This window comes from Phalacrocorax carbo, chromosome 3, assembly GCF_963921805.1.
Source record: "Phalacrocorax carbo chromosome 3, bPhaCar2.1, whole genome shotgun sequence".
NCBI lineage: Eukaryota > Metazoa > Chordata > Aves > Suliformes > Phalacrocoracidae > Phalacrocorax > Phalacrocorax carbo.
This window is the reverse complement of record NC_087515.1, coordinates 34189382-34215678: the sequence shown is the minus strand read 5'-3', so window position 1 is coordinate 34215678 and position 26297 is coordinate 34189382. Positions and strand designations below refer to the sequence as shown.

Here is a 26297-nt window from a genome sequence, read left to right as displayed (position 1 = left end):
TGGGTACGCAGCCCCCTGAGTTGGAAGACAGGGACAGGGAGCAGAATGAAGACCCCATAATCCAAGGGGAAATGGTTAGTGACCTGCTACACCACTTAGACACACACAGGTCAATGAGGCCAAAAGGGATCCACCCAAGGGTGCTGAGGGAGCTGGCAGAAGTGCTCACCAAGCCACTTCCAATCCTTTATCAGCAGTCCTGGATAACAGGGGAGGTGCCAGTTGACTGGAGTTTAACAAGAAGGGCCAGCAGAAGGAACCAGAGAACTACAGGCTGGTCAGCCTGACCTTGGTGTCTTGGAAGGTTATGGAGCAGATCATCCTGAGTGCCATTACATGGCACATACAGGACAAACAGGTGATCAGGCCCAACTAGCATGGGTCTATGCAAGGCAGGCCCTGCTTGACTAACCTGATCTCTTTCTGTGACCAGGTGACCCACTTAGTGGATGAGGGAAAGGCCATGGATGTTGTCTACCTAGACTTTAGTAAAGCCTTTGACACCATTTCCCACAGCATTTTCCTGGAGAAACTGACTGCTCATGGCTTGAAGGGGTGTATCTTTCACTGGGTAAAAAAGTGGCTGGATGGCCGAACTCAAAGTGTTGTGGTGAATGGAGTTAAATCCAGCTGGTGGACAGACTGAAGTGGTGTTCCCCAGGGCTCAGTTTTGGGGCAGGTTCTGTTTAATATCTTTATCAATGGTCTGGATAAGGGGATCGCGTGCACCCTCAATAAGTTTGCAGATGACACCAGATTGGGCAGGATTGTTGACCTGCTTGAGGGTAGGAAGCCTCTGCAGAGGGACCTGGACAGGCTGGATCAGAGGGCCAAGGCCAATTGTATCAGATTCAACAAGGCCAAGTGCCAGGTCTTGCACTTGCATCACAACAACCCCATGCAACGCTAGAGGCTTGGGGAAGAGTGGCTGGAAAGTGGACTGTCAGAGAAGGACCTGGGGGTACTGGTCAACAGCTGGATGAACATGAGCCAGCAGTGTGCCCAGGTGGCCGGGAAGGCCAACAGTATCCTGGCTTGTATCAGGAATAGTGTGGCCAGCAGGACTAGAGAAGTGATTGTCTTCCTGTAATCAGCACTGGTGATGCCGCACCTTGAATATTGTATTCAGTTTTGGGCCCCTCACTACCAGAAGGACATTGTGTCGCTGGAGCTTGTCCAGAGAAGGGCAACGAAGCTGGTGAAGGGTCTGGAAAACAAGCGTTATGAGGAGTGGCTGAGGGAACTGGGGTTGTTTAGCCTCGAGAAGAGGAAGCTGAGAGGAGACCATACCACACTCTACAACTACTTGAAAGAGGGTGGCAGTGAGGTGGATGTTGGTCTCTTCTCCCAAGTAGCAAGCCATAGGACAAGAAGAAATGGCCTCAAGTTGCACCAGGGGATGTTTAGTTTGGATATTAGGAAATATTATTTCACTAAAAGGGTTGTCAGGGGTTGAAACAGACTGTCAAGGAAAGTGGTTGTGTCATCATCCCTGGAGGTATTTAAAAGACATGTAGATGTGCTGCTTAGAGACAGGGTTTAGTGGTGGACTTGGCAGTGTTAAGTTTACAATTGGATTTGATGATCTGATAGGTCCATTCCAACCTAAATGATTCTATGAAAATAGATGTGATTTTTCAGACCTGCAAGAAGTTTTTAGTGTTACTTATATCAAAAGTTTATGCATTCTTAATGATCTAAGACCTTTTCCTAAGAACATCCTCTAGAGAAGTTCAGTCCAGGTAAGAGAAAATATGACCAGAAAAACAGACTAGCAGAAGGCTTTTGCAGCAGCACTAAACAAATACGAGAGGGAGAACTTGTACATGTGAAATTCAGAAGAAAACAATTCTTTTTAGAAGTGGTCAGAAGCATCAGTCATTTGATATTTTGCATAATTCAAATGACATATTTTTCTTGTCTCTCTCTACTCAAAACTGTGACTCCAGTTCATTCGGTTCAGTGGAATGCGCAAAGTTGAGATCATAACGGGACAACTTCTGTTAAAATGACTGTCTTGATGCTATATTTTCCAGAATAGTTAAGAAGTAGAACAGCTTGTGTGGTAGCAGGCTCAAGTAAATGCTGTAAACATGTTTTCTGTAATTGAATCTTATTAGCTTTAATTCATATTCTACATAATTAATTAATTCTTTTTTATAATGTCGTATCAGTCAAAATAATCTATTTTTATTAAGTGTCAAAGCAAAATGAATCTAAAATTGTGTTTATATAACTTGGGAAAGAATTTGATTTTGTTTTGTTTCTGGGTTTTTTCCCTTTTTTTTTTTAAGGGGATTTAATCTTGACTGGAAAATAGTTTGAAGTAAAGATTCATGCTTTGACATGAATTTGAGAAACTTTTCTGACTACAAGAGAACTGGTAGTCTTGGAACATGCACTGAAAGCTTTTAAAGGTGCTAGAAGTAATAGTTATCTGAACTGGAGAAATCATGCTTGAATTCTTAAATAAAAAATCCAGATCAGATTGATTTTTCAGAAAGTCAACCTTTGTCTTTTACTCTCCTCATTTTCCATCCTCCATCTCAGTTTTTATTTAAAATAAAAATGATTCTAGCTATCAAATCCGCTGCAGCAACCTGTATCACCATACTTAAGAGTTCATGACTCTAAAGCTAGTAACAGTAGGGTCATTTAAATGCCTTAGCTTTGCATGAAAGGCATTAGGTTTGCAAAAGCCACCTGTCAATAATCAAAACCTTCCTTTGGGATATATGACAACTTTTGACTGTGAACTAGTCCAAGAAAGAACAGACTTTCATCACTGTTAAGTAAATAATGAGCGGATTACAGCCTTCTCTTGATGTTTGCTTGTGAACTCTGAAATCTCAGATGAGATTTGGGGGTAAATTTCCCACTCTGCCTCAGTAAAGCCAGGGACTTGAACATCAGCCTCCTCGTGGAGGACGTGGAGGAAATCTTGCATGTATCATTGGAGCTGTTCTACTTTCCAGTCCCCTGGGAAGTCCAGTGGCTGCTTTTCACTGAAGCACAGACTGGGTGAATTTCAGTACTTCTGAAAGAAAACATCATAAAATTTCACTTAGAATTCCATTTCATGTCTTATCCTTTCATTATTTATATGGGATGATATATATTTTTAACTGTAAGCTCTGTTTTAAAAATCTATATTTAACTGTAGACTTGAAATATACTTTTTTAGCTAATTCTAATCTCCATGAGTTTTTTCCTTAAACCAATCAGAACAGAGCTCAACTGAAAATGTGGTGAAAAATTTTGAGCACCTACACAAATTATTGTGAATGACATTTCTGCATGGATCTCCAAATGCAGAGAACAAGGCTAGATGACATGGAGCATAAAATTCACTGCCCTGAAACCTTTTTGACATGCTATTTTACCATATGGAAATGCTGGAATTTAACATGTTTTGCAACGGCAGGCAACTCTTCATTAATACGCCTACAGAGGAGTAGTGCATACTAAACATTCTGGCTTGCTGACAGAGCTATATTAATACAAAATAGGAGTCTTGAGATAATTACAGTTTTGTGTCTGGAACAGAAAAGTGTGTGAAATAGATCTTAGATAGCCAAAGAAGAAACAAATTCTCCTTTAAATGTGTATTTAATCTTAAAAAAAATGGACAGCCAGTGAATTTAAGATGGTCTGCTATACTTTAACTACGTGCAGTATTTAGAATGTGTAATTGGGCCCTTGCCAGTGTAGAAACATATTTTCCCTTGTTACAGGTCTGAGGTTTTGAAAGGAATATGAAAAGACAGAAGTTAAAAGTTGCAGAAGTTTCTACATGGAAAACTTTATCTCAAGAAATCTTTAGTAAATGTCTTAACATTTTTTTTAATTAGGAGGAAAAAAAATCCACAAAAATATAAATAGAGTTGGAAGAAAAGAGTAGGCAACCTTGCTGTAAAATCAGCAGAGTTAATGTTGGCAGGAAGTTCTTGATTCTTTTCCCTTTTAATTATAGGATACATTTTCTCATTAGGCTTCTCTATTTAAAGCTAACTATAATTGGCTTACATATTAAAAATAACAGTGACAAACACAGATTAAGATGCATGTTTGTATGGATGAGTACTTGAGAACCCAGCCTCCTGCAGCAAGTAGCTCAAAGAAGGGAATAATTGAGCTTCCTTTGTTATAGGTGATGATGAAAAACACTTCATTTCTTCTTATAGACAACGTGAACAAAAATCCTCTCTCTAGCTAAGCATTGCTAGGCATTGCCAGGGTCAGAGGACTGCAGTATGGGATACAGTTGTTTAGCTGAGTTGTTTTACTGCTGGAAACGGCATTGATTTTTGGGTTTTGGTTCTAAGGAGAGTTGTGGGAGGCCAGTGAGGTGTGCCCTCTGCCCTGTACCCCGCAGGACGTCTTCCCAGCCCTGCAGGCCGCCCTCTCAGTTTCCCTCTGCCAGGGAACTTGCTTTCTCGTTGATGATAAACCCATGGCTTTAACCATCTGCCTCATTGTCCCTTCTCTCCAACCTCTGCCTAACATCTTGGCCGGGTGTGCCGAACACATCAGGATGAGGTGTAAATCTAGGCTGTTCTGTGGTCTTCCTAACACTCTCTGCTCCTCTGGGTTGTGGACACCATTGCTAACTGGGCGTGAACAGGAGGTGTTTAAAGGTATGCCTGGGACAAGACAGTCTGGTGACAGGATGCCCTAAAGGCACCACTGCCCTGGCACAAACTCTCTCTTGAGCGTGTCTTGCTGGACCATTGCTGTCGGGGTCATTTGTTTCTTTTTTCTCTCTGTTATGTAAAAAACAGAAGTAACTCCAAGGAAAATACTGATGATATGTATTGTGCCAACAACTTGCCGAGAAGACCAGGAAGATTTTAAGGTGTCTGAATCCTAATGGGTGCCTAAGTATGTGCCTAAATAGGCCATTGAACATCTTTGTAACTCTTTCCCTCTTTGTTTAAGTATAGGTAAGGGTGTAGCAGCAACCTTTCTTTGTAAAATGGACTGTTTGCATTCAGTCTTGTAACAGCTGTCTGCTTGTATTGATTTGTTTATGTAAGTAACTATATTTGTGTTGCTTTGCAGTATTTATTTAAATTGTTTTCCTTTGAGTATGATGGGTAGTACTGGTTTGAGTATAGTTGTGAAACCACTTATTCTCAATATATTTCCTCCACAAAAACTGTTTTTCATTCATTCAACCACCCACATGGAACTTTTTGCCCAGGGAATAATTCACTGTGATTACCAAGTTTTTCTTTAAAAAAATAAACATTTATGCGTAGATGTGAATATACAGACATTGCCTATACATTTTTTTTTTAAATATAAAGACTTCTGAACCCTCAAATTTGTTTCAGAAATAATGAAAGTTTTAATGAATTAACCATAGTGTTTGCCAGGATCGTCACTCACAAAGTCCAAGCACTTAGCAGCAATAATGTCTAGCTAGGATGTCCTAATTTTCACACAGTCTGCAAACTGAATATATAATTTGTATGCATAAAGAAACATACTTAATCACAACAATCTAAATCAGCAATGAGTCATAGTTAAAATTATAATTGCAGTTTTGATTTTAGTATCAAAATATTCATAGTTTTTATTACGTGACAAGTATCTGATGACAGCTATTTAGATCGGAAGCCCCTTAACTGTTCAGAATAATGTTATATAGGTAGCCTTTTTTTTTTTTTAATTTAGGGAAAATAAGAGAATATTGATCAATTGCCCAATAGTGTTATTAAATTCACATTTCAAACCAATAAAGTCATGTGTGCATGCGTATGTACTTTGGTTTTTAGATTGGTCTGTTCTTAGAATAGTAAAATTGTGTCAGACTTCATACATCTTTTTGAGTGTCAGATGAACATCAGTTGTTTCACAGAGCAGGTGGAGGGATAATGCAAGTGTAGGCAATAACAAAACCAGTGTAACAGGATGAGTGCCTGCAACCTTTTGTTCAATAAAAACATCCCTATTGGACACTGCTGCAGAGATATAGCATGTTCAAGATCTCAAATACCAGCTTTGACCCCTTAAACCTAAAAGTGTATTTATTAACCACGGGGATATCATTGTTTTCTTTAAACCACAAATGCCCTATTGCTGGCCACATTATTTTTTAATAATTGCATTGATCTACATTTCAAAATCATTTCATGATTGTTTGTGGGTGCCCAGTCTGATATACCTCGAGCCTGGTTTTCAGGAACCCAAAGTCACTGCAGGTCCCTTTAAAACCAAAGGGGAATGAGGAAAGAAATGAGCACCTCTGTAGTGAGCTGTTAATACCAACGTTAGTCTGTATTTCAGCCAATATATATTTCAGTATCCTATGTATGTTTGTAATAATTTTACAAAAATTGCATTGGATCCTGAATTCTCTGCTCTGCTCTGTAGGCTTGGATTCTTCAAATGTGGCCAGCACAGGGATGTTCTAAATGTTTAAACATATGGAAAGCTTACAGAGATGAGTCTTAATCTGGTTTTACACTAGATGATAGCAGGAAACATTACATTTTAAAAGAACCTCAGTTAATGCATAAAATTTCACACAATATGTTGAAATAGAAGGACAGAATGAATGAATGAAAGATGAATGATTTAGGCAGCCTGATCTCTAAATATGGAAAGTTCACCTAAGAAATACATTAAATCAAAGAGAAGAGGTGAGGAGTGGAACCAGTACTGTAAATTAAACATATCTTTCTGGCACTATACAGACTTCATTCAGGTTTTATATTCATTAATTGCACAGCTTTGCATCTGACCATCAAGCCTCTGAACTTCTAGAATAGGGTATGGTCTGAAGAGCTCTAATGAACTGGGGCTAAGACTTAGTGTTATGCTTTTGTATTTCGCAATGTACAATGCAGCAACTAAATAATTGTTTTAATTTTACAAAACAAAGAGTGTTTCATGCCTAGTAACTTGCAGGCTTAAATACTTAATGGAAAGTTGTGATTTATTTATCTGCAAATACTTAGCTGTATGTAACTGACAAAAATGCTGATGCAGACACAACTGTACCCTAGCCAGGTGGCTTTGTTCAGTTTCACTTCATTTTGTATACGATTTACTGCCAGGTTTGTTGTCCTAATTTGCCTTTTTAAATTCCTTTAAAGTATGGGTCCCTTCCCATTCAGCTTTTTCCTGGTAACTTTTTTTTTCTCTCCATTAAGCTTTTGAGTATAGCACTTTTAAGCTTAGTTTATCATCAAGTTTCTTTGCATCTTCCTAAGAGGTTTCCATCAGAGTGCGTATTCAGTAAAATTAAACAGGTTTTTAGGATACTGGAAAGCAAACATCTGTAAAGAAGGTGTGAGTGGGTGGGTTTTGTTTCATTGTTAAATAGGATATGAGTTGCCAACCCAAAATGCGATGTTAGGTCTGCTATAAGAAGTAACAGCCTAACCACACTGAATTCTTGAAATGTATGGCCTTTTGGCTTCAACCTTGTAAAAGTGTATCCTCCAAGACCAGGACGAATTGATCCCCGTGGTTCCTTAGCCTAAAGGAGAACAGACTAATCTGAAAAGGAAGAGAATCCAGCTTGGTTAGGTCTGTTACAAGACTAATCACTGAACAGTGGCAGGGATGCAAGAACTGGGAATGCCACAATTCATTATTCGTAACACACATTCCTCTACTTAATAAATCTTGAACGCAAACATTACAAGCAAACCATGCTCTCCTTCAGCTGGCTGGCAGAAGAGAAGGTTAGAAAGAGTCACCTTTGAATCTGTGAAGTCCATGGCAAATTGAAAGTTTAAATGCTTGGGCTCTAGTGTAGTATACATTAGAGAATAAAACACAAATTTTGCTTAATGCTGTTTGGAAATTCTCATTGCTAACCAGCCACTTCTCCATGAAAAAAAAAAAAAAAAAAATCTGTAAATGCTTCTTCCTTTTTGTAAGAGGAGAGGAGAGAACTGAAAGGGTTTTAAAGTCTGAGACGCTGAGCTGCAATGAAAACTGCCATTAGCGCTTTCACACCTGATTTCAAGCGACTTAAGTCAATGATGTTCTATTGACAAAGCAGCATCAGCCTGTCAGTTTGGGATTTAACTCCGGCCTTTCAGAGCTGCGGTCCTGGAAGTGTGGAGAAGTCAAATAAGAATCACTGACTCTGTTCCAAGTTTTCCGGGTTTTCAGTAAAAGGTTTCTCATCCTGCTGTAGCTGGTGAAGAGAATCTTGCGTGTTTCATCTTTTGCCGTGACTCCTGCAAGCTTGAACAATTTCTGTATTTATGAAGGTGGGCTGCTGTCTGTATTTATCAGGTCCATTCACAGCTGCCAAGAAGAGTGACAGCTTGGGGCTGCAAAGTTTTATTACTCTGTTTGCCTCTCTACATAAAATCCATATTAAGACTATCAACTAATTTGTAGCTTCTCTGGCAGCTGGCAATGACATTTTTGGAAATTGTTGATAGGAAGTAGAGTGAAGCAACCAAAGCTGAGCGAGATGAAAAGCTCTATATCCAGCTGATGTCTTTAGTGATGGTCGGCTGCCAGTATTTGAATTAGGTTTCTCTCAAATATATTCATCTTTGCTGTCAACAAAGGTAAAACTTTATGGATAAGACATGCTTCCTTCTCTCCAATTACCACTCTGTCTCACAGCTTTATCCCTTTATTCTGGGCAAGGTTCTGTCCATCAGTTCCATATTCCTCATTCAAAAATCGGTTTAAAACCTACTGCTAGATCAGGGTTTCTCTCTGGTTACTCATGGTATTTCTCCAAGTGTTCTGATGGGGTGAAGTTTCGTATTTTTAGGAATCAGCTGCTTCTCAGCAGCAGCATTGCCCTCTGGTGGATAAGGGATTGTATCCCCCCCACAGTGTGGGGGAAGGGGGCTTTCTGCACATAGTCTCTAAGGCCCATGGAAAAAGGCCCACCTTCCTGTTGGGGACTGATGCTTTTTACATTATTTGGCTTGTTTTTCTAATCTGTATGTAACACAGCTTCTCTCAGAAAGAGTACTTGATATTCCAGTTCCATGTGTTGTGAATATGAATGCGTGCCAGGAATTGAGTTTGCCTCAGTGTTTCTGCCTACCCCCCCACCCCACATATTGTTACCATTTTCCACGTCTACCTGATTTATCTTCTAAACCCTTAGGTACAAGAAAGAAAAAGGTATATGGATTGTTTTCGTTTTGGGTTTTGTTTTTTTTTTAATGTTAATTCTACCCAAATATCTGAGAATGAAGAGGGTGGATACCATATGAAAGCTACGCTGCAGACTCTATTACAAAATCTTAAAAAGTCCAAACTTGCGTGATCCTTCTCCCAACCACTATTCATGTAAAATGTATGCCATTAGTGACCACTGCATATTAAGTTGAGTCTTATGGTAGATGGTAACACTTGTAAAAAGTCTAAGAAATCTTCACTGTATGAGAGGAGTGAGTACCATAGCTAAATGTCTTAGACAATAGAGGGACAAATTGAGCGTGAGGAGAAAACACCTTCCATAATCCAGAAAAAGTCTTTGCTGGCAGCATTAAAATCACTTCTAAAATATGTTTAATTCAAACTTCCTATTCTTGCTGAGCTAGGAATGTTATAATCTGAGCCCAAATAACACTCAAGGGATATAATGAAGTTGGTTACCAAAAGAGATGTAAAATAACTCTAAATCATGAAAAAGAAGAAGGACTCTGGGACTGAAGGCTTTGGAAATGGAATGTAGTTCTCTATGCAGCTCAATAATTAGGCTACAGTTAATGATGATGATAAGCCTCTGATGGCTTCTTAAGTTTCCTACATACGTATCCAGTTTAAATGAGAGCCCAGACCTTTGGCTGGGGTTTTGAAGGAGGTAGCAAATGAATGAGAGGCCTTTGGAGCCCATTTACATACATTCTGTTGATTTAAAGTTTACAATTTGTCATAGTACTTAGTGCTTTAGTTTCCCTCTGGTATTAATTTCAGCTACTTTCAGCATGTATTTGTTCTTGCTGGCTGACACTAGAAGAATATAATTGAATTCTCATTTTTCATCAACTCCTGGCATACTGGGCAATATTCTATGCCTAATATTTTGTCCTGAGAATAGTAACAAAAATATGAATATAAAATAATCAAAATAGTCCATTTAAAGGCTTCTCATTGGTGAGTCTTCCAGCAACTACATTGTTCGCACACATAAGAAACCTTTAAGTTTACGAGTTTTCTTCAGACCACCTGTTTGGATCCTTCATTTTGAAGTCAAGGAAGTTCGTTGTTGTTCTTTTATAACTCCATGGAAGAATGAGGTATTAAAAGATTAGTCATCCTTATTTAATGTAAAAAAAATGAGGATATTAAGATATATGAAGAATTTACTCATTAAAAAATTCTTTAATAGTCCTATTACCTGGCTGTCCAGTGAATACATGTGGTACTTTCAATGTGGAAAGGACTGTGGAAGTATGAGAGTGTACAGACACCATAAATGACATCTCATTTTAAATACCTTAAACTTTGATTGTATGTTTCTTTTATGTGCTAGGGGTTTTACTGTATAGATTTTAAATAATGGAGAGGGGCAAACTAAGATACAGCTGGGAGCGATTTGGACAAAATGTTTTCAGATGGTCTGTTGATCCCCCCCATAAACTCAAAGTATAATAAGTACAATTAATAAATAAAATTATTTTGTGCATTTGCTGCTATCCTTCATTACAGGGTTAAAAAATGCAAATACTGAGAAGGCAGTTTGGACCAATATTGATAGCAAGCTCATTACTGAAAAAAGGTTTCTGTGTCAGTAATAAGGAGCTAGAAACCTGATACCAGTGCCAGTGAAGAAAATTTTAGCTTTGGTTGCTATTATTTCTAGGTAAAACCTTAAATTCTCTTTATGAAAATCACAGTGTCTGTGCTTTGGATGCTTTTAGATCATTTAGATATGGAAAGTGATTGCTATTTGAATATGGAGGGTGAGATTAAAGTCAGAGATAAAGCCCCCTTAAATCTGAAAGGAATGATTTTAAGAAACAGAACTAAGACTACCCTGATATAACACTTTTTGAGGAGACAATGTTGAAATATCAGATATCTAAAACCAAATTTGGATCCCAACAATATACGAGCTGAAATTCCTTGTGTTGCCTCATCTATTCCTTTTCAGATATAATTCTAAGCACGTATAATAACTTACAACCATAATGATAGTATTAACTGTTTTCCATTACACATTTTTGCTCCCATTTGATTTATTTTTCTCTTGCTCCTAATGATTATGGGATGTTTTCAGCTTTCTTTACAAATGCATTATCATTTTTTTACCTAAGAGATACACTTTTTATTTAGAGTGCTTAGTTCTAAGTCTCTCTTTCTATCCCTCTTTTATTAGCCATATTTGGAATAAAATGCATGAAAGCGTTATCTCCCTATTTCTCATAGAAGATTAATTGGAGTTGGGAGCAGTTGCTTGAAAGTAAATTTGCAATGAGCTTGTTTTTCAAAACTGCTCGTATTCATAAACCATCTGCCAGTTCCTCCTTAATTTACCAAAGCTTCTAGGACAATCTTTGCCTTTTACGGAAACATGAGGAAGAACAATGCTGAGAAGTTTTGATCTGGCAAGAAAAACCTCCATGACTTTCTCAAAATTTTTTAAAAAATCTATGAAATGAGAACAGTATTTAGGCAAAGGTTTTTTGCCAGTTTGACTATTTGTTCCATATCTATTTGAAATGGAAGCTTAATTACATGTTTCCAATGAAAGGAAAATTGAACCATGAGTATAGGGATTTTTACCTCTATGCCACTTATTCTACTTTATTTTTTGTTTCCCCTATCATTTTTTTCCTAAATACTTTACTGTTCAGTTTAGTCCTGAATATGATTCTTCCAGGATGGAAAGGGGAAGGGAAATTATCTAACAGTAGAGAAAAAGATTTTGGAAGAGCCGCCTTAAGTAATCTACAATGGAAGTGAACTTTTACATCACCTGTTTCATGTGCCAAGGTAAATGCAACAGGATTATCTGTATGGAATAAGGTGCATCCATAAGTGTTGTTAATCCATTTAAGTAGTTTTTAATGGCCTCACTTACTGTTTTCACTTTTTCAAAACACTATAGGAATTAATGTGCCTCCTATTTCAGTTAAAATAAACCTTCCCTTCTTTGACCTGTTCTGCCCATCCTCAACGTACATGCCCCTTCAATCACTTCTAACCAGTGCAGTTCTTTATGAGCTGTTGTTTTCAATCTTGTAATATACATCCCATGAGAGCACTTCTATCAATGCATTATCCTTCCTGGATTATTACTCTGTTCACTATTAATTCATGAGATTGATTCACCCCCTTCCTTGCAGAGAAATATTAACATGTAATTAAGATACAAATCCAAATGTGAGAACATAATAACAGGAAGGCCATCTGAGGGAAACAAAATCACAGCGGTGACATGTTCTAGAAGAGGGCTGCAGCTGAAGATTAATTGGTGAGCACTCACAGTGACAGCAGATAACTTGTGTTCCGTTCACAGAGGGAATGGAAGAGCTGGAATCTGCAGACTCTTTGCCATAAATAAAGGAGACTGCTTTCTGCAAAGCAGTTCCTAAATCTGCTTACATTTAAAATGATTCCTCATGTTGAAGATAATTTGCTGAATGCTATGTGAAATCTGTGTAGCTCCACTATAGTCGGGCCAATTCACGCTCTCTTGGGACCTGGCTCTTCTATGTCACTTACAGTGTCAATCAGAGCTGAGAATTCAAACATGAGCAAACTTCTATTAAGGTCACGCTACTGGAGCAGCAGAAGAGCTAATGGCATTCTGAATTTGTGGTTGGCATTTACTGCTCAAATCTTAAGAGATGCATAAACACACAGGGCCACATTTTCTTGATCTGGAGTTATATTTTGTGTTTCTGTGTTTGTATGTGGTTCTCAGCAAAGCTTTAAATTTCTTGGGACACTAACCAGATGCACTAAAAGTAGATGGATTTTTTTAATACATTTTTACACTATTGAAAAACAGGTGTAGGTTTTTAAGTGGGAATATTGCAGCAGATGACTTCTGAAGAGAGGGAGAAAATTCAATTTCATTTGGAAAGTTAAAAAGAAATAGCTTTAATTCATGTGTCCACAAACGACTTAATCTTTGTTAAAGATTTTATTGCACTGCATAGAGGATCCATACAAAGTTACTTGTGCTGAGAATACTGTGGAATGAAGAGCACTATTCATTCCAGTAACACCTTCAGAAAGTGTTATCAATAAATGAAAATGCACAAACGATTAAATACTAAAATATTCATATCATTGTGACAATGGAACTGTTATACTATAAAAAGATAAGAACAAAAGGAGATGATGAAGCTTGAATAGCTAAACCTTACATAAGGTATGACTGAATCAGATGGACACCAGGTACAATCCATAGGTTGCGTATTATTTCCATCTGCCTAAAAATTCTCATAGATAATGTAAGTTGCAACTAAATCTGAAAGGTCCTAAAGGTTTTAAAGGTTTGAGAAATTCAGGATGGAGCAGGGAGATTTCCCATAATACAGAACTAACAATATGATGTACAAGTAGCTTAGGCATTTCACATCGGAGTATTTCATTGGTGTCAGGACAAATGAGTTTAAACAAGCATCTAAGCAAGTTCTTCTGCACAAAGGAAAAGACATCAAAAGTTGCCTGTAAATAAGGCTCATGAGCAGCCTGGTTTTGATTCCTGGTTCTTTTTTTTTTTCCCCCCTCCTTCCATTGAAACATTAGTAGGTATTTTTGGGAAGGATTCCCTCTTCCTTGAAACTTCACTGACTAATGATGGTTGATTTTTACCATAGCGAGGGAGGTTGAATGTGATAGCTCAGTGTTTGGAACTATGTCTTCCCTTCAGTCTTCTTGAAAGTACGTAATAGGAATACAGTTGATCCCCCACTCCCATTCTCCACTCTCAATGAAAGAATAAACCTGATTGACACTCTGGCAACCAACTTGCAATGCCAGAACGGTTGTATTAAAACTCAGCTGTACTGTCTTTTGCAAATAACAGACACAAAATAGCAGCAGCAATTTTATGATTATGTGGTAGGCTGATACAACAGTGCAGTCATTCAAACAAAAAAAAGTGCATGAACAAATTGCACAGGCAGTGAAGACAGCTAGTAGTTGTGATCTTGGGCATTAAGTTCAGACAAGCGTTTGTAACCTTATGCAGTTATATTTGGTACTCACCATCCTGGAAATCAGGATCCTTATGATGACTTCATCCTTCAAGAAAGACTCTGCCAATTTCTTTCAGGCTGTACAGATCTAGAAAAGTACTTCTCCCAATAATTAAACAATTATCAAAACATTATCATTATAAATCCTGCCCTGACTTTTCATTTCAGGTTTGCAGTCCTTCCTTTATGGGTTATGTTACGTAAGGCACGTATTGCATGTCCTAAGCAGTGAAATAATAGTGACGGCTGCATATCAATGAATACACCCTGTTCTTCCTTCCTTCCCAACATCACATTTCAAATATGTCCATGAGCAGCCAGTACAAAGTTAGACACAATGCCAGTTTGGACTGGAGATTGTATTTATCTTTTGATGGATTGTGTAATTATACCAAAAATAATTAGGATTGGCTTGAAAAATTGTCTATTCTCTTGGCCCTTTTCAGCCATCCATTTTACAATCATCCTGTCTGAACTAATAGAAAGTAAATAATGGTTAAAAGGTAATGAGAAGTAATGGACCTTAAACAGATTGACTGTTGATTGGGTACCACCAATTTGCAGCATTTGTGCTTCCTTCAGGGGCCTTGAGCTGTACAGCTACCTAGCAACCATGAAATCTGCTATGAGATATTCTCATACAGAAAAAAGCTGCACTTGCCAGCACTGTACTGTGATAATCGAGCTGGCAATATAGCTGAAATTGCTGTGCAACAAATACCCTTACATTCTGCAAGACGTTAAGCTCTGTACAGCGCATCACAGCTAAGATTATAAACCCTTGCCTCTCAAGAAAATATTTTCATACTTCAACTGCAATTTGTTTCCTTATGCAAAAGTTGTTGTGGTGGTGGGGTTACCTTATGCCTTCACTGTCAGAACAGTGCAAGTATTAATATTCTGGTTTACTAATCTGCAATAATATATAAATCTAGATTTGAACAATCCAGATCTGGACCCCAGCTTCTTCAAAATATCTGTATTGTACTTCTTTGCTACATATTTGGAGACATTTCTCCCGCTGTGCCTTATTTTCTCATGTATGAAAGAAGGCAATAATATTTATATACATCACTGGGTAGAATTGGTGGACAGGAAGGAGGTTATTTCAGTGATTGAAATCTTAATTATTTCATTGTTATTTTGTGATTAGGTAAAGATGGTACTGCACCTTTCACACAGCAGCAAAATGGCCGAATTTTTTTGTATCTGGTCCCCTGGCTCCAGCTTTAACACTGAGTCTTGTTCTACTCATACAGGGAAATGGAATCAAAAGTGCAACATCCCAGCCATCTGCTGAATTCTCCTCTGTTGAAAATATGACTAACAACCTAACCTACCTTGTTAAACTTTCTTTTTCAACACAGGAAATGAAAAGCCTATTGTAGCCCAGATTCAAAAGTTCATTTTCCCTGTGATTAACCCTTATAATAATTTTCTCACATCTAATTTAATTATAGTAAAATGATTTATAAGGAAAGCTTGTAGGTTTGTTTTGGGTTTTTTTTTTTGTTGTTTGTTTTTTAAACTTGTCAAAATTAATATTGCCTTAGCAGATATGACAAAGGAATGTTTTAATGTCCTGTTTTGGATGGTGCCCTACCACATTAACACGGTACATTATTCTGATTTTTGTCAGAACAGCTCTAGCTCCTTAAAATAGTACTTTCTGAATTTAGGCCTTTAACTGTTTTCAGGGCTGTACTGTCATCACTTTGTTATGCTCAATTAAGATGTGTTAATGTATGGATATTTTATTTTCAATTATTTTTTAAGTGCAGTATGAGGCAGTAATACCATGCTTAAGAGGATAAGAGAAGTAACATCTCTGGGAGCTGGGCCATTACTGTAAAAAGTAATTCAGGAAAAATTATCTGATTAAAAACTGCATACCTGCTCTGACAGCATTTGTGACTTTTTTTACCATTTGTGTCTTTGTCCCTAACAAATGTGATTGTAACCCCCCACAAATGTGCATGTGTGTTTTGATTTCTCCTCTGTTTCACAAGTCTGGTGTGCAGTCAGAGGAAGAGAACCTTCGCTTAATTTTTCTGACAAATAGCAAACATGAATAGTGCAATGGATGGCTCATCAAATCAGCTAAACCCCGAAGTGTTAACCTAGATGTAGTATCAGACCATTCTGAATACCCCACTCCTCGTAATGACCCGCTTGTTCAAAGTAATTTTGAAAAAAAAGAATATTGAATTAATTTGTTACGTCTCAGACAGCTCCAGTTGTGAGCATGGCAGTTTCAGGGAACACAACACAATATACACGGAATGCAAAGCATGCACAGTACAGTAGTTTTTATCTGTGGCTACAGCCTTACCCCAAAGATAACTGCTCAGTGCTGTATCTTCATTTAATGTATTTTTCTGAGATTACAGATTTACTTAAGAAAATTAATAGCATTGTTACCATGGCTTTAAAGCTTTGTGATACATTTTGATCAAATAACACAGAACTTGAAACAGCGCTAAGTGAAATTGACAATGTACGTGCTAAAACCCTCAAAACATAATTGTGGATAGGGAATTGGCTTAAGCAGGTATAGTTAGAAGGAAATTATGCAGGGATTGTACCATTTTTAGCAATGATTTCCTCAGTAAGCTACTGGCCATGGGCAGGGGGGTCCTGGAGCAGACCCCTGCTCGGTGTAACAGAGCCGCTCTATCCAGAGAAGATCACACAGGAAGAATATGCTTTTTATTGACCTTGGAGATAACTCTTCCCGGAATAGTTTGTCAAGCTCTGGGCCAACAGTGCAAGGAAGATGAATTGGAGATGGGAGATTAAAGAACGGGAGATTAATCGGGGTGGGGGATGAAAATGTGCCTCACGCCGCACTCCCTCAGCTGCTCGCCCCACCTGGCAGGGAAGAAAGGGGCGAGGTGACTGCGGAAGGACGAAGGAGGCTGTTTAATTTCGCAGGTGGAAGCAGGTGCTACCCAGCCTGGGGGCGGCTGCAGACCGCCATCGGGCGGCTCCCCGGGCGCAGGGCTGTGCCAGAGGAGCTCCCGCCGGCGCTGGGCTGAGGTAAAACATCCTTCTTCCACCCCCCAAGTACGTGTGAGGGAGCAGCTCTATATCCCGCGGGGTCTTGAAGGCGCAACGGGTTTGTTTCGGCGCCTGGGGGCGGGCGCCTGTCGTGGCGGTGGCCGGGGGGAGGCGGCGCGCTGCCCTGGCCACCGCTAACGCTCGTCTCTGTTACGAAAACGAGCTTTATTTTCTGTAGAAAATATGCCTCGGGCGGGGGCCTTACTGTCATTCAAAAGCTCCTGTTGCTTTTAAAGTAGATCCCGGCTAGGAGCGAGGCTGCGTGGTGCGGTGCTGCGGCCCGCACCGCCGCACCCACCCCCCGGCTGCGGGGCTGGGGCCGGGGCCGGGGCCCCGCTCCGCACCGCGGCTTTGCGCTTCGGGCCGGTAACTTAAATGCCTCGCGTGGTGTTGAAGCTAAATTTTTGGTAGGGTAAATGCAGGCACTACTGCTCTTCCCTGACTTTGCTGCCTCAGGGTTTTCAGCGCAGAGACGACGTGTAGCGGCTTCAGCGAGGCAGGGGTGTGGAACCTTTGCCCTACGTGTGAATGCAGATACAAACCCCAAAAGGGAACAATTAAAAGAAAATATTATATGCGATTAACTGACATTGATTTGGATTTAATTTTACTTGCTGTGGCTGAGGTTAATGCAATTTAATGTAACATATACTCAAGGTAAACAATTTTAGGTCGCCAAAGACGGTTTTAAAGCAAGGCTGGTAACTTCTGGGTTTGTTACATACCTGCTTCTGTGTAATGTGAACGGGAGAGTGAAATCTGACATTCATTTTCCATCGAGTGGATTTGAAATTATCACTGTAGAGATAAATTTGTTTGGCACAGTCCTACTGTTCTTCATTTAATCTACCCTTGTGTGAAAAATGATAGCTACATTTACAAAGTGTCAGTTTTCCAAGTCTTTTCAAGCTCTGTCTTAATATTAACGTGTTTTGACAGAAATGGAAGCTTAAAGTTTTTGTTCTTTATGCCAGTTCTGCAAAACCAAAGTAATCTCTGACAGCGAAGCTTTGATTTGCCACGTTCAAACTTCTATTCTTCTACTGGAGAACAAAACTTATCTCGGTGTCAGTTTCATCTGCAACGAAAACTGCACTGGGGTCAGGAAGCGTGGCAGGACTGGGTCTTCATATGGTGCTTATATTGGGGAATCTTGCACAGGTTTAAGTTTATAAAGACCTCCTTCAGCACATAGATGAATCTGGCTTTGGTCTAAAAAAATATCAGAATGCTTCTTCACGCAAGACCACTGAATACAGCTTTGGCAGAGCCTAGGATCCAGGCGATCATAAGCACTCATGTCTTTCACGTGATAAAGGATACATTATCAACTGTTTGAATTATGTTGATGCTTTTTGGGTTCTATTCTGAAACTTAATTTGTAAGAGGGTTAAGTTACTTTAGCATTAAAATCTAAAAATGGAAAACATTACTTCACCCCCCCACCCCCCCACCCCCACCCCCCCCCCGATGTATTTTGTAAAGGAATAGTATGCCTCAGCTTATGAATCAGTATTTTGGCAATTATTTGAATAGCTATGGGCTGCAAAACCAGCTCTTGGTCCTCCAGTTTAAGTAGAAAAAACAAATGGGGTGTGATATTTTTTGTCTAGAGAACACAAAATTATACTTCAGGTTCCTAAAAGTGTTTGTTGTTGTTTTACATTTAATAGGCTTGTTTTGTCAATTAAAATTGAGCACAAATTCCTAGGAAGAAAAATACACAAACTTAGAAACATGACTGTCTGGTCAGGCTAATTAAGCCACTGAAGTTTTGCACACTGGTGATACGTTGAAGCAAATAAAGAGCAGCTGCTAAATCCTGTATTGACACCGGATGGATTTCTAGATAAAAGTACAGGTTCTCACTTCTGTACAGGTTATCTCTTTCAAACACCTGAGAAATCAAGTAATCAAATGCTGCTAATATGGTATAAGCAGACTTTTTTGTTTTGTCTCCTGTTTTATTCAGACTTCTTGTTCAAAGATGGCTGATCTACTCCACTCTCAGAACAAAGTGCAAATGTCATTTGTGGATTTTTGCATTGGAAAAGACTTTCTTAGTTGAAGTCATAATGTTGTACTAAGGACAACCTATGAAACATAGTTATATTCTACTCATCAAACAAAACATTTGAGTCAGCAGATAAATGCAGTTTGCAGTTGTGTAAACTTTGACTGCTGTATGTTTATAAATATGTATTTACAGTACATTGTCCACACTAATTTATGCTTTCTGCATGTATTAAACTAGCATATTAATCTTGGAGATTAAATGGGAGCTTGTATATCACCAAAAAGTTTTTCCAGCTAAAGTAATTTATTTAAATACGAAAAACCAACAATTACTGAAGTGCTATTTCAAATTTTGTCTTTCAAATAACTTGCTCTTTTTCCGTATTTGTAGCCGGAGGCTGTAGCTGCTGCTTTTAGCTGTATTCAGTTTGGTGCTATTATTATCAAACTGCATTATTCTTAGCATATCATGAACATACAAATTATCAGAACTTTCAGATGATCTTTATGTTTAGGATTAACAGTACTAAACATAACAATCATATCACGTGATTACATTGTAATCCAGTCAGCAAATAATACCAATTAAGCTTTTGTGCTCTTAGTGAGTAAAGCTGAAATAAAACCATTTTTCCTGGTAATGCTAAAATGCATGACTGACCATTTCCCTAATGCAGATTTGTATCATGTTATATGCAGATATAAATAGGATCCTATCACACTGCAGAAACCGGTTGAGTCCAGGCCCATCCTTAATTAGGCCATGCCACCATTTGCAAGTAGTGTGGATAAATAGCTGGACAGCAGAGCAGTCAGACCTCATGACCTTGTGTCTACAGTATACAGATTTTAATGATTTCTCTTAAAATCTTTAACAAGCTTCAAAGTGACATAGTGGACTGAATGCCTATTTGTGCCTGTGGTATGTTAGGGACAGCCTTGGAGCACAGTTTTCTGTTTATCTTGATGCAGAGAAAGCATGGTTTGTAGTTCCTTGGGACCTGGGTACAGGGACTACTGGGAGAGGCACCTGAAAAGCATAATCCTGATCTGAAATACAAATCTTGAGGTGGCTACGCCTGTCCGTTCTAGCATCGAATGACAGGTTTTGGTGTTACAGATGCTATCCAGTAAACCTTCTAATGTGATGCAAGCCTGTTTTATCAGGAACAGGTAAAATAGGATTGGGATGCAGGGATGAACAGTTATTGATTTCAGACACTTTTCTGGCTTTGTAATTTTTCTTTTTAAAATTAAGGACTTCTGTTTACGCTTTTGAAGTCTATAAATACTCCCTTTAACTACACTAACTGTGACTACTACATACAGTGTGTGTCAAATGTCAGCTATTACTCATGTGTAGTTCTAACTGCTTGAAACGGCCCGGTTTGTTCTCATGTGAGACTAAGAAAATGGTGAGGACATTGTCTGCTGTGAAATTTTACCTGTAGTCAATTTAGTAATATGCCATTTTAAATAAAATTCTTGCCATTTTCTATGAAGTCCTGCTGTATTAATGGGCTTTTAAGACAATTAGTCTGTGCAGCTGGGCTTTCTTACATAGTTGTATAAATAATTTGAGACACACTACAGATACTAATCTCTTTTAATGATGTTTGGCTTGTGGCAATAGCGTATTTTAATATGAAGGGAGCAACTGCAAAACTTGATCAGAATTCTGTTAATTGACAACTATTATATTCAGTTTCACATCTGCCCTTGATAAACAAACCTCAAATTTAGTGTTAGCTTTCTTTGGTTTGAGGTTTCTTTGCACAGAAAGCTTTGCATGGCCCTCTAAACCATGCCCAAATTTTGTAGGTGGGACTGGTATTGGGAGCCAGTGTAGAGTCCTTTGTTTTTTTTTTAAATACTTCCTACATAGATATATTTAATCATTGGCCACATGTTGACCAGATGTATTCCCTTTGGTTTTTATTCAGTTGCTTGTAGCTGTAAAATTCAAGAGGTTATACCAATGTGAAACTGAGGCACATTCATATATATATATATATATTTATATAAAAACAAAAAATTGGGTTCACTGACCACAAAGTAGCTGTGACTTTCTTCTTTCCAAATCTCTTGAATAAGTACAAATTGCTAATATGCTGTAGTAGAAACCAGTGTTTTATAGGAGCTCTGTCAGCCTTTTTTTGATTAATCTTGATGGCTTTTATATGAAATGGCATTTCGTAAGTGTGCTTATATATAGAATATAGCATTAATGATATGTATTTATATACCTAATTTGTGTTGTCTCATAGTATTGTAGTTTAAGACTGTGGGGGAGGAAATGTGTTTCCCCAATTCATGTGTTGTTAAAGCTTTGTTTAAAACTGAATTGCTGGTTGTTTGAACTCTGGTTCAAAGTCGCGTATCTCACTTGGCAGGTGTCAGTCCAGGTTAGCTTTTATCGTCAGTTTTCCCTCTGGAATGAAAACCCTTAATCTATGTGCAGGCAGGCCTTGAACTACAATGATGTTCGTAAGTTACAATTATGCTAAGCTGTAATTATGCTAAGTAGTTTATGCAATAAACTTGGAGAAGAAGAGTAAAGATAAGGATTTAATGTCTGAAGGGCCAAGTTAATAAGGTCACTAATTATGTAAATATAATGAACATATTCATTCTTCTTTCAGTTTTCAAGCTAGTTGTCTGAACAAGTGTGTAATACAATGGAGGATCCTGAGACTTCTGAGACTGCCTGTGAGGGCCTTGAAATGTTATTTTCAGCTGGTGATAGTGCAGATGCCGTTGTGTCTATTGAAGTTCCAGTTGGAAGCTGAGGGATAGAGTGAGCATACTGACAGTCACTCTGGCTCCAGTTAAGTAAGGTTCTACCGGACACTTGCTCTTGTTTCCAGTTTAAGCGCTTAATTGTTCTGTGACGCTTAGTGAGTAAAAGTATTAACCATCTCCTGTCCCCCAAAAACATAAGTTTAAATGATGGAAAAGATAATGTACTGTGCTACGTACAATGAAGTTGGATTTTATTTCAGTTGGAGCTCAAAGCACTATATTAAGCCAATTGTGTGGAATATGAAACATCTCACAATGTCTGTTAGGGCTAGCATCGCACTTCTTTTTCCAGTGCTTATATGAAGTCAAAGCCAGTTGAGCTGTAAGTCGTGCACTAGATTTGTGGCAGACCTTTGTTATTTGAACCATTCACTGTTATCAGCAGGAATACATTTTAACTTACTGATTTGCTACATTGCATATGCTAAGCTTGTCCTGAGATATTGAATGGGATACTTAGGCCAGATGTCAGCTAAGTTTGGATTTCATTCCTTCCTTTTACAGTTTTGTCTTCTGAACTGCTAAAGGGGATTCGCTCAAAAATACAGGATGCTTCCTGCTGAAACCTCTTAATTGTTGCAGTTATTTTTCAACATAGTTTATTCGTCTGCAGTATCCTCTCTGGCCAAACTAGTGAGCACTTTATAAGGTGCAACATGCTTATTTCCGTACCAGCCCTTTGAAATACTGCCATTTGCTTTCCATGGTTCTCTGCAGTACAGAAACACTCCTCAGTTTTGTTTTAAATATCTAAGATATTTGTTAGGGGTTTTTAATAGCTTTGCCTGAAACTCAAATTTAGACCATCAAATTCTGCTCAACTGTCACAAACCTTGGATATGCCAGAAGTCTCTGAGCACTTGAATTTCTGATGCTTATGTTCCCTAACTGCCTTATGTTGTGCTTCTGGTCTTAATCTTACTCGCCTCAGATGCTGAACCATTCACTATTGCCAAGACTAAGACTTGTCAGGATTTGAAGACAAGGCTTTTCCCCTTCTTGTCTGAAGGTGTCTGTTAACTTAGAGTGCAACATCCTTCCTGGGTCTCTTACATAAATTGCTTAATTGTAAGAAGGTTCACATAAAATATGATAGATATAGGCTCAAATTATACTGTTGCCATGGAGGATTTGAATTTAATTTCAACTCCTCAGTGCTTTAGTGTGGAAGTGTAACAGCTTCAACAAAAGGGATTTGGGAAGCTCCCCCACTGAAGAGCACAGGGGTTTTGGTTACTTACAGGACAGCAGTAGTGCCTGTGAATGATGTCCAGTCAATCCAGTAAGCTAACCTGAATTTTAAATCTGAATACTAAAAACTGTTGTGTGGAAAGAACAAGGAAAGGCCTTTTTGTTTTGTAAATCATTATTTCCCAACCCATTATAGTCAGTTAAACCCTGAATCTGGATTTCTTAGCTGTCTGTGTGTGTAATTACATATGTAGAAAACACAGATAACTTAAAATACTGAGCAATGTATCTGCTAGCCACTGAACAAGGAATGAATAGGAATTGTGAGAGAATCTAGAACAGAAACTTTAATCTCTCCTAATGTTTTTTCCTGCAAGGGCCCATAATGACAAATTCAGGGAGTCTCATCTTTTTGTGCATTTAGAAACTTGTCATGCTGATAAAGACTCATTGAATTGAAACTATTTCTTCTCAGCTTCTCTGAGTGCAAAGCATTATTTGCTTAACCTAAAAAGCCAAACTACTGTGGCTATGAAATAATTAAACAGCCTTGGAAAAACTCTATTTAGAGAATTATCTTATTGTATAAAATAACACCATTTTCATCCCAAATGTCATCCAAATAATTCAAAACCTAAGTGCGGTATATCAACCATGAACACTTGGCATCTATTTCACTAGAAATTGTTTATACAATTTGTTTTGCCTCTTAGTTTTATGCCTTAGACTTTTGTCTTCAAGTGGGTATTTTTTCATAAAACTACTTTTGTTTGTTTCAGTAGGGTGCCTCTGCCTAATAGACTGACAATCTAAATTTAAAATTGAATAGAATAACATCCTGATTGTCTCCAATTCTAAATTGTGTGCGTTATGCTGTCTGTGTTTTTCTTTATCAGGTGGGTACTGATGCATTGAGAATTTTTAAGGGGAAAATGCACAAAGATTAAACCATTTTTAGATGCAAATATATTGCGGACAGTGGATTATGCCAATAACTGTTTAATATTTAATATCCCAAATCTTATTTTTTGTTTATAGTCTTCCATGGCATATCTATTTGTCAGATCATGGCAGATCAGTAATACAGCTGCAAAATCTTTACCTTCTCACCACTTAGTGTTTTAAAAAAACCCAACAAAATACCAAAACAAACAGACCCCCAAAAACCAACTAACTAACCACAATCCCCCCGCCACATTTTGAGAACCAAGCACTGAAGTGCGTTGTTTTAATACTAAGACAAGTTCTGCTAGTTTGCTGTTCTTCTTGATGATGCACCGTTTATTACAGAACAAATTTAATTGGTCCAAAAAGATGTTTTATTATCTGTGTTTAAAAAGGAGGAAATAAAAATAAATAAAAGCTTCTGGTTTCTTTCTGATCCTGAAGAACTAGGAGCAACTATAAGTAACCTCATCAATTGTTTGACTTGGGAAAGAAAGACCTTTCACGGTATTGGTGTTCCAACTCCTGTAAAATAAATTAAAAAATCCAACACTTCATTTACCTGTGTCTTAATAGCATACTTGGAATGGGTATTGGGACTCTTTCTTTTTAATCCAGACTAAAACCTTTGAACCTTGTTTATAATATAGAGGCAAATTAATGCCTGGTGTAACACCAAAGGCTGGAGTTTTGTCCTTTTTTAGTTCTGTAGTTTGGGGCATTTCTGTGAAACGCAAAGCTTTGAACATAGTTTTTCAGCTTTAAGTATCAACACCAATTTCAGCCATGGCAACCTTAGAGTTCAAAACCAGCTAGCTTGTTTGTCTAAACTTACCTGGGAAGCAGCCAAGAGGAGGTGGAGATCCAATTTAAAAATCATCTCTGGTTCAATCAACCACATGCTCCACAAACTTGTCTTGAGGGAAGCTACCAGACCACAAAATCACATTCAGGCCCCATGAAACATCAAGTGACATAGCTGCCCTCAGTGCAGTGACGTTTTGAAGCAGCATATGCTGAACAAAGTCACGTCATCACTGCAATCTTGCATGCTAATCCACCATTACTGTGTCCTGATGTTTCAGTTCGTGTTCTTGGAGGAGGCTTCAAAGACGGTAATATTTTGGAGAAGTCTGAATTAATCAGTCTGCTATGGCATATACTGGGAAAAGTAAAATGCCAGTTTTGGTCTTACATTGTGTTGGTTTGAATACTTGTATAATACATTGTTAGAGGGAAACAGGGAAATAGATTCCCCCCCTCCCCGCCGGGAGAGGGAAGTCCTCTGGTTTTTGGAGTGGTGTTTTTTGTAGCATGAAGGATTTCTTCAGCTGTATATATTTATATAACTGTGTACTATCACTGAGTAACATCTAAAACTAAATCAGCCTAACATTGTCTAGGAAACAAACTCTGACTCTTAAGCTTTTTATAGCTCCAATCTTTTTGGTTCTGTGATATAACTATAGCTGACAGAAAAGTCTAGTCTTAAAATGCTCAACCACATTTAGATTTTAAGAGTTAAAGCAGCCTCTGTAGCAATGAAAGTTCACCTTGAAATAAATAAATAATAAGGGGGGTGGGGGAGGTGCGGCGCTAAGAAGTTTCGTGCGTGTATATATGTAAAAAGTGCTCTTTGCTCCAGGCATTAACTCACCACCATGTCTGGTCAAAAGTATATCTTTTTTTTGAGGTCAGATTGTAAAATATTTGAACAAGAGGTCAGATAAAGTTGTGTCTTACTTGTGTAAAGCTAGCAGGGTTGTTTTGGTTTAAACTGGTGATACTGAGTTTTGATTTTAGCCCAGAGCTTTACTGTAAAAAAAACCCACAGGTATTAAATTTCTGCATCCAGGAAAAAGTCTTCTTTTATGTTGACCCTTCCCCCCTACTTCTAGTCAGATGTGCTTATTTTTATGTGACATTTAGGTGTGGAAATTGTTTCCTGAGAAATGAAGATGATGTGACAGATTACTGTATGCAACAAGGAAGACATGGTGACATTTCTTCTTTGACAGACGAGTTGACCATACGAGTTTTATTTAAATTTATATCTAGTTATGAAACATACTTTGTTTTACATTGATTAAAAATTCGTGAAGAATGGCTGATGTTATATTAACATTG

General features: G+C 38.2%; 1 protein-coding gene across 23 annotated transcripts in view; it reads left to right on the top strand.

The window, feature by feature from the left end:
- Nucleotides 1-26297, top strand: part of NRXN1 (neurexin 1) — a 726568-nt gene that overhangs the window by 127187 nt on the left and 573084 nt on the right. Inside the window, exon 1 of one of the 23 annotated variants that reach the window (XM_064446476.1) lies at nucleotides 17129-17195. The exons of the other annotated variants lie outside the window; for them this stretch is intronic. The gene's annotated coding sequence lies outside the window, so the exon portion shown is untranslated. Of the gene's footprint in view, nucleotides 1-17128; nucleotides 17196-26297 lie in introns of those variants that run through there. 23 annotated transcript variants of the gene reach the window in all.